This window comes from Phaenicophaeus curvirostris, chromosome 1 (genome assembly GCF_032191515.1).
Source record: "Phaenicophaeus curvirostris isolate KB17595 chromosome 1, BPBGC_Pcur_1.0, whole genome shotgun sequence".
NCBI lineage: Eukaryota > Metazoa > Chordata > Aves > Cuculiformes > Cuculidae > Phaenicophaeus > Phaenicophaeus curvirostris.
The window spans coordinates 106,675,009-106,690,449 of NC_091392.1; the positions used below are offsets into that span (position 1 = coordinate 106,675,009).

At 36.7% G+C, this 15,441-nt stretch overlaps 1 long non-coding RNA gene across 1 annotated transcript in view; it reads right to left on the reverse strand.

The window, feature by feature from the left end:
• Positions 1-2,770: 2,770 nt before the first annotated feature.
• LOC138727796 (uncharacterized) overlaps positions 2,771-15,441 on the reverse strand; it is a 233,590-nt gene continuing 220,919 nt past the window's right edge. The window contains exon 3 of the long non-coding RNA XR_011338615.1: positions 2,771-2,895. This is a non-coding gene — a long non-coding RNA (uncharacterized lncRNA). The remainder of the gene's footprint in view (positions 2,896-15,441) is intronic.

The following is a 15,441-nucleotide window of genomic DNA, read 5'->3' on the forward strand; positions in this document are numbered from 1 at the left end:
TTTTTCATGGTAATTATTTTAGCAGTAGCTGGCAGATAATACAGAACAATGAGGAAAATGCTATTGGATTTTGACAATGAGGTCAACTAAGCATGTAATTACTTTCTCAAAGGCTCATTTAATTGGACTCATCTATTTCAAGAAGAGTTCAAATTATGGTCATCGTGTTTATATTGTTACTCCTTACCCACTGTAAGTGCTGCAAAAATAAGTCTGCCTCTTTGGAAACAATTTGAGTGCACCCAAGATGTTGAATGGTAAGAAGTTCTATGACTTTCTGTTATTAAACCTATTGATGACTTTTTTATTTTATGTCTATCAAAAATAGGAAAATCATACCTGATATGAAGTATAAAAGAACAAATGAAATACTAACAATGTAATTTGAAATGGTATAGCTTTTTTCTATTACAAGTTTTCAGGCCCAGTTTGTCTTCATTTAAAAATCAGAATTACCACACTCAAAAACCAACGAAGACTGGACAACTGAGACTGCTCTGCATGGAAGGATTTGCACACAAATGTAACTCAGCTCTGGCAGATTTGATATGCTTTAGAGGAAAATAAAAAAGCAAAAAGAGAAAAACAGTTGCTTTTTTAAGTCAAGGTAAAATGTGGTAAAAGTAAAAAAAAGAATAAATTAGAAATTGACTAAATGACAACGCTACCAAGAATCAAGCCTTAAAAAAACCCCTGTAGATAAGAAGATTATTTCAGTTTTCATACAACATTCTTTCCCTCTAGAGAAGGAAGAGACAGGTAATGGGAAGGGGATGCTTCAATATAATTCTACAAGGAAGAACTTTAAAATTTGCAAATATACCAGCATTTTAGCTTGTGTTCATCTGTCTTACTTTTGCTATACAAACATACAAGAGTTTCAGCATTTCCAGCTAAAAGATATGTCAATTATTTCAATAGAAATGTCAAAACTCTGTAATCACTATACTACCTATAAACACCCTAGTTCTTTCCCAACTTTCCATAAGCAATACATTTTGAATCAATTTACCTTTAAAAATTCATCTTATTAAGTGCTAAACCTGAAAATGGATTTGAGATCTCTTTTCTTTTTTCATTTGTATATAGAAATTAGATGATTACATAATTGGAATCAAACTGACAATTCTATTTATAAAAATGATTGAAATTCCCTCTGTCATACCTCTGTCAATTCTTTAAACTATAAATAGAAAACTAAACTATTTTCAGTCACAAAATAATAACCTTAAACTTTGGAGATTAGATTGAGTTGTAAATATATTCTAAGGCATTACAGTTAAGGCATGACTGTATTGCAATGATGTCCTGTTACTACCACCTGAAAAAAAATAATCTGTAATATTTAGAATCATTAGCATTATTGTGTTGGGGACAAAAGGATTTTACCATAAGCTACTAGAAACTGGCCTACAAGACACTGCTCTGGAGGAAGAAGGACTCATAGATCTAACAACTTTTCAGAGATTTCCAGGGCAATACAGATGTAACATTCAGAATCTGTAAATGCTAAATTAGCAGTGTTCCACATCTTTTATAACAAATACTAAACCCAAGTTTCTACTTTTTGCCCAGAAGTAACTGAGAATAATGATAGATGATTACTCCTAAAAGAATAGGCATGAAATATAAATCAGGTTTATTTAAATAAATTTTTATTTTTTTTAAAAAAATGAGCCCGCGGAGGCTGAAAATACCATAGTCTCCCAGAACAATGATTTTCACTGCAGTTACGCATGTTCATGTGAATAGTCAAATATAAACGGCAATTTTTAAGATCAAAGCAGTCCAATAAAATGCTGATTAAATACTGTAATAATACAACTATACAATCAATACTATTTATACAAATTTTATAAAAATTTTTATACAAATTTTAATATTTATACAAATATTTGTGTAAAATATTTAAGGCAGTATTTTGGAAATATGTACTCTGAGGGTGTTAATAGAATTTACATATATGAATATGGTGGAATATCTCAATTGTCAAAATACTTTAACAAGATTGCATATGAAGTAGTATTCAAGAAACTAGGCTGCCACAGAACTGGTCGATAGGTCCCTTAACAGGGACCTATAAAGCTGGTTTATGCACAGAAAGCAAAAGAGAGGGTTTAATTCTCGCTTCTCAGGGTAGAGAAGAGTATATAATGGAGTCCTGCAAGGACTGGTTGTTTTTTAGCCAGTTTCTTCATCATTGACCTAAAGAAAGCTAGAATCGGTGAAATCTCCAAGTTTCCTTCTGTTTGTCAGATATGCTAAGGACAAGGAACTCTAGAGGATCTCTCATACCTCAGTTAAGGAGTAAAAAATGTGGAACATGACCTTCAATGTACATAAATGCAAGATCATACATGTGTGTGTAAATCTAAAACATGACTAAATGATGCTAAAGCTGTGAGGAGCAATTGTAACTCAGGGAAAAGATACTGAGAAAATTGTTAGGGAGAACTATCAGCTGTTGTCCGAAATCTTCATTGCATGGTGGCAATCAGAAAAATTAAGAAGATATATTGAGGGGCCATTAGGAGGCTTAATGGCAATAATAAAGAAGACAGCATAAAAATTTACTTAAAATGCTACTTAAAACCCTTGGGGCACTCTCAGTATTGGTGCAGCTTCTGTTGAATGGGTAGTTTCCATTCTCTGTGTCTGAAGAAAAGCAGAGTTCCACGGCTCAGTGCTGGGTCCAGGCCTGTTCAACATCTTTATTAAGGACCTTAAAGGAGGCATTGAGTGCACCCTTAGCAAGTTTGCAGATGACGTTAAACTGGGAGGAAGTGTTGATCTGCTGGAGGGTAGGGAGGCTCTGCAAAGGGATCTGAACAGGCTGGACCTCTGGGCTGAGTCCAATGGCATGAGGTCTAACAAGGCCAAATGCCGGGTCCTGCACTTGGGGCACAACAACCCTATGCAGAGCTACAGACTAGGAGAAGACTGTCTAGAAAGCTGCCTGGAGGAGAGGGACCTGGGGGTGTTGGTTGACAGCCGACTGAACATGAACCAGCAGTGTGCCCAGGTGGCCAAGAAGGCCAATGGCACCTTGGCTTGTATCAGAAATGGCATGACCAGCAGGTCCAGGGAGGTTATTTTCCCTCTGTACTCGGCACTGGTGAGATCGCACCTTGAATTCTGTGTTCAGTTCTGGGGCCCTCACCACAAGAAGGGTGTTGAGGCTCTGGAGCGAGTCCAGAGAAGAGCGACGAAGCTGGTGAAGAGGCTGGAAAAGAAGTCTTATGAAGACTGAGGGAACTGAGGTGATTTGGCCTTGAGAAGGCTGAGGGCTGACGTTGCTCTCTACAACTACCTGAAAGGAGGTTGTAGAGAGGAGGGTGCTGGTCTCTTCTCCAGAGTGACAGGTGATAGAACAAGGGGGAATGGACTGAAGCTGTGCCAGGGGAGGTTCAGACTATAAATCAGGAAAAAACATATTCACAGAAAGGGTTGTCAGGCACCAAAACAGGCTGCCTAAGGAGGTGGTTGAGTCGCTATCCCTGTAGGTGTTTAAAAAATGGTTAGACGAGGTGCTCAGGGACATAGTTTAGTGGCAGATAGGAATGGTTGGACTTGATGATCCAAGAGGTCTTTTCCAACCTGGTGATTCTATGATTTACGGAGGGTTCAGAGTAGAGTAACTGAAGTTGCCAGGCTTGGGAGTGACCGGTTCTGTATGCTTCCTAGGTGGCATCATCATTAAGAGACAGAGCTTCCTAATGAGGTTACCTGGACAGAGACTCCATGGAACTGACAAAGTTGTTCATGCCTTGTATTTTTTAAAAACCTTAATACAAGACCAGTGATGATCTCAAGTTTATGCGCTTACTGAGACTTCAACAGAATTTGGATCAACCTGACTTGGTGAAGAATGAGAAAAATGTTCACCTCTCAACTTTTGTACAGAAAGGTTAATGCTACTATTAAACATGTAAGAGTACTACAGTTGCTCTCAATGCTTGAGCCTGGTTCCAGGCCCTTTCTTTCGTTTGATCTGTTTAGGAAAGGGTGCTCAAAATTTCCTTTCCTGAGTGTGACTTTCTTTGAATGAGTGCTGTCTGAGCAGTACAGCTGGACGTGAAGAAACACATTCACATCCAATGACTCATCTTGAAATACAGTGGTGTCATCACTCTTTTGCTGACACCGCCATTTCCAAACAGTAGCAAAGAATTACAAATATTCAAGTGTATCTTCCTGGTAAGATAAGTTACAAACATTTATAGTATTTTTTATTGCTAAGCATGATATTATAGGACATGGAATATCTCTTTGTTCAATTTGTGTCGATGTCCTGCTCTGTTCATGACTAATTTTTAACCCATCCTACTCACTGCAAGGTCAGAATGGGAAACTGTTCAGCAATAGCCAAAATATTAGTGAGTTAGAAACACTGTTTTAGCCACAAATGCAAAACACAGAACCACACATGCTCTTATGAAGAAAATTAACTCTACCCAGCTGGACCCAGTACAGTAGATAAAAAGAGTATTAATTAATCTAATGTTGTAATGTACTGAGTAAATAAATAGCAATGTAGTAGATATGATAGCCATGACATCTAACACAATGATATGAATTAGGCACATTGGTGACAGGCAGTGACAGTGTGGGTGCTAAATGACAAGGAAAAACAGGGGAAAAAAGAAAGATAAAAGGGATTATTATAACAATTAACTCTGCTTAGGTAGCAGGGAATTTTAGCCTCCTAGGGAGGAAACTCTTGACTAATACCTCAGTTCTGAAAAGTTTCCAGAAGATATGAACCTGTGCATTAACAAATCAGACAGTCAGACCAATGCTGTAATGTTCTTTTATCATCTTAAGCACTAATATAGAACTACATATGTCTATATACAGAACCATGTAAGTTTATAGGCTGTAAATTATGATTGACTTTGCAGTTAGGCTATTTATTCTGATCTTTTTACCTATGGAGAGCTCCAATTCACTTGTTTCTGGTACCTCTATTATTTCCTGGTCATCTTGCTTCCAGTTAGCCTAACCTAACTCTGTGCTGGCACAAGACAGCTGTTGTGTACTTAATGTTGTGGTGCTTATATGTGCTAAGCTACTACTAATCTACTTCTTTCTTCTCTTTTACAGTATTTTGCATATGATAATGAAGAGTATAGAACAACAGTGATGAAGTTTGAAGAATATAGCTATTCACTGCATAAAAATGATTGCATGACAGGGTTTTCAACATTGTTTTACACTAAGGTCTATTAGATCTACAGGTAAAAGTGATAGGCCAAACTCGTATTGGGGCCAATATAAATCCATGCATTTCCTTATTTACAGAGTATCGAGTATGATTTTGTCTGAAAAATGAAATAAGATTTCAGTGGAATTAACTTTTCCATATGTCTTATTGTGCGTAAGTTTTAAATCAGTTCTTTGACATGTAATAAAAAGAAATATAGACAACAACCAAACATTGCTAAGTATTAGTAACTTCTGAAAAGCAGATGGTTGAAGTGCTTCAGATATTCTGCATTTGAAAAATGTATTCAACTTTATGAGTATTTCTGCTTCTTGATTTGTAGGCCCTGTGAGATTTGATTTTTTGTGAAAATATACACCTGTGATACTCGAATTTACTTCACCTTCAAAAAGGCTCTGAATTTTTAAAAGTGTGGTTTTAAACACCCTCTATTGAAAAATACTTGTTTTTGAAGCACGTTACCTATGCTGCTGTCATGGTTTAGCTCCATCCTGCAACTAAGTACCATGTGGATGTTCACTCCTTCTCCCTCGATGGGATGGGGTGGAGAATTGGAAACAAAAATGTAAAAGTCATGGGTTGGAACAAAGACTGTTTAATGGAAAAACAAAAGGAAGAGAACAATGACAATAATAATAATAAAAGAATATACAAAGTGAGTAATGCACAGTGCAATTGCTCACCACACAGAAATGATGTCCAACCCGTTCCTGAGCACTGTAACCACCATCTCCCAGCCAACTTCTCCAGTTTATATAGTGAGCATGACATCATATGCTATGAAATATTCCTTTGGCCCGTTTGGGTTAGCAGTCCTGGCTGTGTTCTTTCCCAGCATCTTGTTAGCAGGCCAATATGAGAAGCTGAGGAAAATTAACTCTCCCCAGCCAAAACCAGGACAGCCACTTGTCCTTCTTTTCCTTTTTGCATTCTGCCACAGTGGACAGTAGGCAGGATGTGGAAAAGAGAAAAATTGAATTACCAAAATAATACTTTCCTATATCTAAATTTATAAATTGTTTTCACAGTTTACAAAGAATAACAGCATATTCTTGTACTCACAGTCTAACTTTGCTTAACTGTTTTGCTTAGTATTTGAAGCACTCCTCTTGTTAATAAATAATCTTTTATAATCTAAGTGTAAATACTCTTAATAAAGATAGTAGAGGATTGTATGATTTTAAAACTTAAATATGCCCAAGACTACAGAAGTTAAATATTTCATGAAAAAATAGAAAGAAAGCAAGCAAGGAAAAAAAAAAAGAAGTGTACAACTCTCTAGAATGAAATTATTTTCCAGGAGATTTCTCATTTCTGTAGTCATAGGTCTGTATCTCCCTAGTGAAACAGGAGAATATAGTCCCTTCAAATATTTACATAGACAAATTAATTTTGACTTAGATATTGGGATTTAAATTAACATAATATAATTCACAATGTTCAGAAAAAAAACAGTTACTAATCACACTTGCTCTGATCATAAGTTTCTTTAGCAAGCAGAATACTCATTTATTTTCAAGGAAGTTCTTGTAAGTCCATTTGCTTTCCTTCTGTGAGAGGAAAAGGTCTGAAATCTGTTAATCTTAATTTCAAGAAAAAATCTATTTACTTCCTGTCCTCTACAAGAATACAGAAATCTAAATAAAAATTTCTGCAGCTGTGCGTGGAGATGTATTTTTAACAATTCTGAAAGGATCTTTTTTAGTAAAGGTTACAACATGTATACAGTTTCAGTTGAATAAAGAAACTGTATCCCAGTATTCTGAAGAGATGAATGTTATTAAAGGGCCCAGAGTCTATCTAATCCTCCTTCTGGTAAATCTATGGAACAACATAAAAAAAAGGTCTTTATCTTATTTGCTTTATGGAATAAGATGCATAATAAATATAAGATATTCCATTTTTTTACATAAATGGAAGACTATTGTCGAATTTTGGAGACAAAAAGCTGACACACATCAACTGTATTTCACTTTAAAAAAACCTTTGCATATTTGCTCGTAATATCCAACAAAAAGATTTTGTATTTTGTATCACTTGGCACACTGCTACAAAGGAGACTAACATACTATGTATTCGACATAAGATGTTATGTAATAGTCAAACACTGCATTTTCCCTGAGAGTAAAATGAAATTCTCCTGAACTACTGTTCTGCAAAGAGAAGCAGGTTTTTCAGGTCTTGCTCAGTTTCGGGTAGTAACCGGTTTATAGCAGGTTGCATTTAACTTCATTTTCTATGCTATGACAGACTCTTACAAGGCTTAGCAAGGGCTTACAAGCTGTCTCTTCACATGATATAACAGAAAAAAACAGTTTCAGTCTCTGAAGACAAATAAACTCAAATAGAAGGTCACATAATCCTGGCAGTACTCAGCAAAATGGAGTGCAGAAAACAGATTAAAAAAAATATTATTAACTCTAGTCTTGTAAATATGTCAGTGTAATAGCATGCAGCCAAATATTTCCTCCTCTTCTTGTTTGTATGTGTCAGTAGGAATCTGAGGAAACACTTGTGGTCTTAACATTCCTAACACTTCACGTTCACTTTTATTAATGTAAAATCTACATGCCTTAAGCTACTGTAGTCACCAAGCTCAAAATCTATTATCTGGGAAGTCAGAGGCTAAAATATTGATTTCACCATTAAGTCCAAATTGAAACCAACCAACCAAACTCCCACAACCTTACAGCAAAATGCTCAAACAAAGAACAGAGAGGTGTTAGTTAGAAATCTTTCACACAGTCCAGCGTGTGCTACTGAGAGAGTAACACAGGTAAAGATAGCTTTAGGTAGAGGAGGGAAGTATTTGCAACTAGAAGTATTTTTACATTAGCACAGCTTGTGAAGACCAAAAAGCAATTCTATAGCTCTCTGTTAACACGGTGGTAGCAGCAGTGAGCATCTGAGCACAGTGGAAGTAAAGGCTAATAGTTAATAGCATTATTATAGCTGCAGTTCTTATGATTAGGAACTTCTGTTTGTTGTGCTATTTAGAAAACCTTTTTGAAATAACTTTTATTTGGGATCAGGGCTGAAGAAAGTAGACTGAGGAAAATAACTGCTATGACCTACTCAGCTTGGGACAGAGAATGACGAACGATGAAAAAGAAATGCTCCTCTGGGAAGGCTGAAAGGATACTGTGTTTCTGATCCCTTAAATGGGCGCTTCTCATTAACAATTCCTTCACAATTCTGTGGCTTTCAGCATTCTTTCTTTCATCAAGGGACCTTGGGAGTTCTTGTTCCATCTGAAAATAATAATAAAAAAAAAAGTGGCTATTACAAACTCTGAATCTAGGCTTGTGTTCCCATTACTGCACCCAAGGAAGAATCATATCCCATACCCTATTAAACCAAAATTAAAAGCTGCAAGAATTGCTGTACTATTTGAAAGCTTCTGCTCACGTGGCATATTCTTTCACTAGAGCCCCTTTATTGCACAGAAAGGAATTATTCTACTGCAGTCTTCCAGGAGAAAAATGAGACCGTCATATTTAGTTGAGCAGAGAAAATAGTTTTTTTCTTTGTAGTTTTCCTTTGTTGTGGTTTTTTGTTTGTTTGTTTGTTTGGTTTTTTAGCAACATATAAACTACTTGAATTTTTCTCCACATCCCTTTATGCATTTCACTTCAGGCAGTAATGTGATTAAGTCACTGTCTGTCATTATGGGCAGAGTAAACACATAATGCTGAGACCACAGTTTTAGCAATCTTTTTCTTACAGTTTGCTTTGTTTAACCCATTGACTCTCTTTTTAGTTACCTGGATTTGTTTACTTTCTTCCCTAAGCAATAATCTGCTTAAATCAGATGTGAGAACATCTATTTATTAAAGTGGATTTAAATGAATCTAGGCTAAAATAATTTTTAATTTATAAGCACTTAATGTCATAACTTAAGAGTACATAAAGTTGAAGTTACCTTTAGATGACTAACTGGAACTGAGAAGAAATTACTTAGTGAACACTGAATGAAAAACTACCAGAACTTTCTGACTCTTGAGTGTATACAGGAGTGAGAGAGCAGAGAAGGCTACATTTCCTTTAGTTTTCCTGAAAAATCCCTGTGCCATCCATTGTGGGAAAGGGCACACTTCAATTATTGAGAAACTTCTTCACGGTTCTACTGTTGAGTAGTAAAACACTTGTGTGGGAATATTTATATATATACATAACATATACAAATTAATAAGTAAGAAAATAAATAAAATTGTATATACCAAAAAGCATGAAAAAGTGTATGTTAAAAGTATCCTTTAAAAGTCCCTTGAAATATGTCTTTTTACTGAGCAATCCGGTATCTGTACAAAGATTCCACACTATTAATTAGGGCTATAGAGATATATCTCTCATTTTTGAGCATATACGTGCTATTTCTAATGAATTAAGAACAACAGTTACCTGTCTACAGATGTGCAAATTCTACCTTCACTATAATATTTCAGAAAAAATTGAACATTTTATTCCATTTGTTGTGAGTAGAGAACTGCACGGCCATGGCAGTTACACTATATGCCTACATAGATCTGATTGCTGAAGGAAAGTCCAAGATCTTAATTTAGAACACCAAATAAGCTCACACATACCTGTAAATATGTTCTTAAGCCTCACTGACACTGAAATAAAAAGTTGAATAGAAGTAATTTTGTGACCTTGGACATCACAACAGACAGAGCTTGTTGCAAGATAGCACCTCACTCATAAGGTCTCTAGACATTACCATAATAAAAGAACATAACAATGATTTCAGGCAATAGGTAGCAATTGCTTAGCTACAATCTAACTTTTATTTTACAGAATGTAATTTTCTATGCAAAAAAACAGATATGGGAAAATGAAAGGAAGTCTTCTGCACCTTCATGTGAAAGGGCACAGGGAGCTGGCAGTGATACCATAGAAACCTTGAATGGTTTGGATTGGAAGGAACCTTAAACATCATCCAGTTCCAACCTCCCTGACACTGTCAGGGACACCTTCCACTGGGTGAGGTTGTTCAAAGGCCCATCCAATCTAGCCTTGAACACCTCCAGGGATGAAGTGTTGTCACACTCCAGATCCACAAGCCACACTCTCGCTTCCAGGCCTGACTGGGGAGGGAGTGGATTCATTTGTCTGTGCGGTGATCCAGAGGCCAATTAGGTCACTTCCAGGGTGAAAATCAAAAGCAGTATTTATTCTGGCTCTGGCAAATATAAACACAAATTTTACTTTTTAATTTTCTATTATTTCTTCAATTACTTCAATCTAATTAATCACACAGTTAATTCATTGATATCATGCTTTTGTTTTTAACACCAATTCTAAACTAGAAATTTAATAAAATACTATGAATTTCCAATCAGTGCATATATTTTTCATAGTACTCTCTCTATATAATGACTATAGTTTAAATAGACATACTCTTTTAAAAATTCTTTAATAAATACAAAATTATGAACATAAAATTAAATGTTAATGAAAAATTATCCCTTATATTATTTTATTGTCCAAGAAATTATTAATTGATTAAATCTAACTTTTCTTGTCACTTTTACCCCTTTCTTAGCATGATTTTCCATTCTATAACATAATCAGTGCTCAAAGATAATGTGATAGTACGTTAGGCTGTCTTTCAATGTAAGTGGGAAACAGACATACTAAGACCATGTACGACATCTTTCTATTACTCATAAGGGTTAAGGGCAAATTTAAGTAAAGCCGTTGTGAACTGATCTGGACAGGCTGGATCGATGGGCCAAGATAAATTGTATGAGATTTAACCAAATCAAGTGGCAGGTCCTGCACTTCAGTCACAACAACCCCATGCAATCCTGCAGGCTTGCGGAAGAGTGCCTGGAAAGCTGCCTGTTGGAAAAGGACCTGGATGTGCTGGTTGGTGGCTGGCTGAACACGAGCCAGCAGTGTGCCCAGGTGACCAAGATGACCAATAGCATCCTGGCTTGAATTAGAAATGATGTGGCCATCAGGAATAGGGAAGTGATTGTGCTCAGCACAGGTGGTACTGCACCTCAAATACTGTGTTTGGTTTTGGGCCCCTCAGCACAGGGACACTGAGCTTCTGGAATGTGTCCAGAGAAGGGCAATGGTTTGAAGCACAAGTCTTATGAGGAGCAGTTGAGGGAACTGGGATTGTTTAAAGAAGAGAAGAGAAGGATGGGGGAGACCTTATTGCACATCAAAAGTACCTCAAAGAAAGTTGTCGTGAGGTGGGTGTTGGTCTCTTCTACCAAGTAAAATGGAATAGGATGAGAGGAAATGGCCTTGAGTTGTGCCAAGGGAGGTTTAGGTTGGATATTAGGAAAAATCTTATTTACTGGAAGAGTGGTGAATCATTGGAACAGGCTTCCCAGGGAAGTAGTGAAGTCTCCATTCCTGGAGATGTTAAAAAAATGTGTAGTAGTGGCACTTTGGGACATGGTTTAGTAGGCGTGGTGGTGTTAGGCTGATGATTGAACATGATATTAGAGTTTTTTTCCAGGTTTAATGATTCTATGATTCTAATTGCACCCCAGACATATTTTTGTGGGTCCTCTAAAGGAGATTTTTTTTTTTAACCACTGGGCTGTATCAGATTAAATTTGTGCTCCTTGCACTGTATCAGTTAAGCCAGATATGACTGAAGAGGAGTCAGAGAGTATTAATACTTCACCCCATACCTCTGAAATGCTCACAGAACATAGCTTATACTTGTACTGCCTCCCAACATCAAAGTGTATTCAAGCAGATGAACAAGGGGATTCTGGTCCTGATGAACAGACATACAGATTAAGTAGCACGGATAAAGGAGACAAATTCAGGATCTATATTCAAGATCAATTCACTAAACTATACAGGGAACAGGAATCTGACAGCCCTGCAAGCACCCCGGATCACTTATTGCTCCCTTGAACTTAGATATCGTAGTATGCAAAGTAACTAAACTATTTATAAAGTGTGTCCTTCATCCATAGTAAAGGAGGACTTCAGCTGCTAAATGAAGTGGTTAGGGGGAGAGTCAGTCCCTTCTACTTTTTAGAGTAAGTTTAAAATTCTAGCTTAACGAAAATTTGAGGAAAGGATAACATTGGTGATCTTTTTAATGTCTGTGTTGATCTCATAGACTTGGCTTTTTGCCTGGTCATTTCCTGGTGCCCAATGGGAAACATCAAGGAGGCTGATGCATCACCTTTCAGTGTGCAAAGTAGGAAGTCAAAAAAAGGACCAATTTCATGGCACAAAAAGTCTAAAGTGAGAGTGAAGGCAAAAGGTTCCAAATGCTGTTACCTGCTATCAGAAATGGATCTTTAAAAGCAGATAAAAGATGATCATGTCCCTAAGGTAAAATAAACCAGTGGATGACAGGAAAAGACATTTATAAGGAATGAAAGGAAAGTACTCTGCTTTGGAATCAAGCCATAAAGGAAAGTGCAGCTAAGGATAATTCATTTTACAATCTTCCCCAGGCTGTATCAGTCCTCTTGCAATTTTGCAGAATAGTAGAACTAAAATGTTCTTTCCTGGACATGTGGGTTCAGCTTCATTAGATCTTTTTTTTTTGTATACTAGAATTTGGATGGCAAAGAGGTATGTACCTTTTATCACCCAAAATAAACAGATACAGATAATTTGGCTATCTTGGCTATTCCAAACTTGAGTCAGTCAGATGTATTGACTGAAATAGACTTTTGATTCTGTTTTACACAAAAAAATCTTAAAATAAAATTTTGGAAGTTAGATGCAAAGCTTTCCAAAATTCATTCTCCAATTGCTACCATCAATGGTCTGGTAACTGGATGAATGCCTCTGAAATGGTTTCATCAAGATTACATTTAAGCAGAAACAACTGCTTGACAACATTACTTCTATGTACTCATAGATATATGTAAAAAAAGTTAAAATATACAAGTGTTATTCTCCTGCTTCTTTGTGATTCTCTCCAAATAGGAATCATTCTGCAACTTACCTGAGCTAGTATCTACTGTGCTTTGTCCAATGACTGAGAGATTAAAAATCTAAATATTTCATTCAAAACAGATTAATGGCAAATCCTCATTAAACACTTCATCTTGGTGTCTAATGCTTGTGAGACAGTGAATAGAACTCATGAGAATGAACAATATATGAAGCAAGTGAACTAATCTTTAATGACACTGTTTATAGATTACTTAAGACAAATTTACTCCTCTTTTATTTTGCAGCTATCTAATATTGCATAGAAATATTTTGCAGCTCTCTGTAAAAATAACCCCAAAAACTACGACAAAAAATGTTTTCATTATTCACGTTCAAATTCTAACTTGAAAATGTCAATCCTATGCACGTATGTTTTGCTGCCAGTACAGTTCAAGACACTGTTTTTTAAATAAACCTCTTCCAATGGTTGAAAGTTAAAACTAAGCCTCACTTCTGTGAAGGATTAACCTGGCCACCGGATGGCAGTGCTGCTCTTTACCAACATAATTTCTTTCCTCTGGTGTTCGGAAGGAAAATGAGGACAAGCATAACAAACCTTGATTTCAGGGTGTAACTCTGAAAAGAGCACCTTTACTGTTGTTCCCTGGTATTGTACCAACAGCTTGGAATAGGGAAATGTCACAGAAACATTCCCACATTAGGTTATATTCTAGATGTAGTTAATCAACCAGTGGTTAGGCAGCTGTGCTTTACCCATGTATGCTTTTTGGGGATGCTCCAGCAATTTCCAGTTTTGCTCTATATTTGACTCTATTGAGTCTATGTAACTTCGATAGAAATAACAGATCTCAGTTTGCGCCACACAAAAATGGAAGAATTTATCAATAAAGTATAATTCTGAAAGTGACAATTTCCTGCTTCAGACCCCTGAGGGTTTTTTTGCTGTTTTATTGTTATTGTTAGCTATGAAATTTTAGAACACCCTGCAATCAAACTTTGTTTCTGAGAAAAGCTGCAGTTACCAGAAATATTTCCACTTATGCTTTAACCATTACATTTTAGTTTTGGTCTTCGAGTAACTACTAAAATTATTTGGTTCTTTTTTCTAACTTGGAAACCATTGATCACATATGCTATGCAAGAATTCTGCTTCATGTTAAAGGGATTGCATTTTCATTAAAAGATCAGTAAAAGGAATATGATCCAGATGACAGCATCAATGCCTTGTGTGTTAATCTTTCAGTTAAGAATGCACCTACATATCTGCTAGATACACTTACTATTGAATTCCTTTAAAACAAAGTAACATAGCAATAAAAACTAATTCAGATTATTTTTGTTGAAGTCTTTCAGCTTAAGAAAGATAAAAAAGGAGTAAAAGCTAGTGTGCATATTTAATCAGAGAAATAGAGATAGGTATTTTTTTTTGTAGGAGTAGCTCTCACCTTTGGTACAGCACATTAAGACAACATGAGCATTTCTTACATCCTGCTTTACCACTACCAGTGTAAATATTCACGTTCTATTAATTTCAAGGGTTTGAATGAGGGTGCAATATATTACAATCATTAAGGTTTTCCAACACTGAAAAATAAAGTTTCAATATTTTTTATTCATGGAAATCTTGTTTATGAAACCCCGAAATATCCCCAAATATTTCCTAAGATGCTGTCCCACCCTAGACCCACTAGCCACACTCTTGCATCCAGGCTTGACCTGGGGAGGTGTAATAGAATCATAGAATAGTTTGGGTTGGAAAGGACATTAAAAATCTAGTTCCAACCCCATTGCTGTAGGTAGGGACACATCCCACTAGATCAGCCTGCCCAAGGCCCCTCCCAACCTGGCCTTGAACACCTCCAGGGGTGGAGCATCCACAGCTTCCCTTGGCAACATGTTCTAGTGTCTCACCACTCTTATGATGGAGAAACTCTTCCTAATGTCTAGTCTAAATTTGACCCTCTCCAGTTTATACCCATTCCCCCTCATCCTATCACCACAAGCCTTTGTGAACAGTCCCTCTCCAGCTTTCTTGTAGTCCACCTTCAGGTACTGAAAGGTCGCAATAAGGTCTCCCTGGAGCCTTCACTTCTTCAGGCTGAACAAGCCCAACTCTCTCAGCCTGTCCTCATATGGGAGGTGCTCCAGCCCTCTGATCATCTTTGTAGCCCTCCTCTGGACCTGTTCCAACAGTTCCATGTCCTTCTTACATTGAGGATTTCAGAATTGGACACAGTACTCCAGACGAAGTCTCAAAAGAGAGGAATAGAGGGGCAGAACTACCTCCCTTGGTGGTGTTTACTACAAGCTGCCTGATCAAGGAC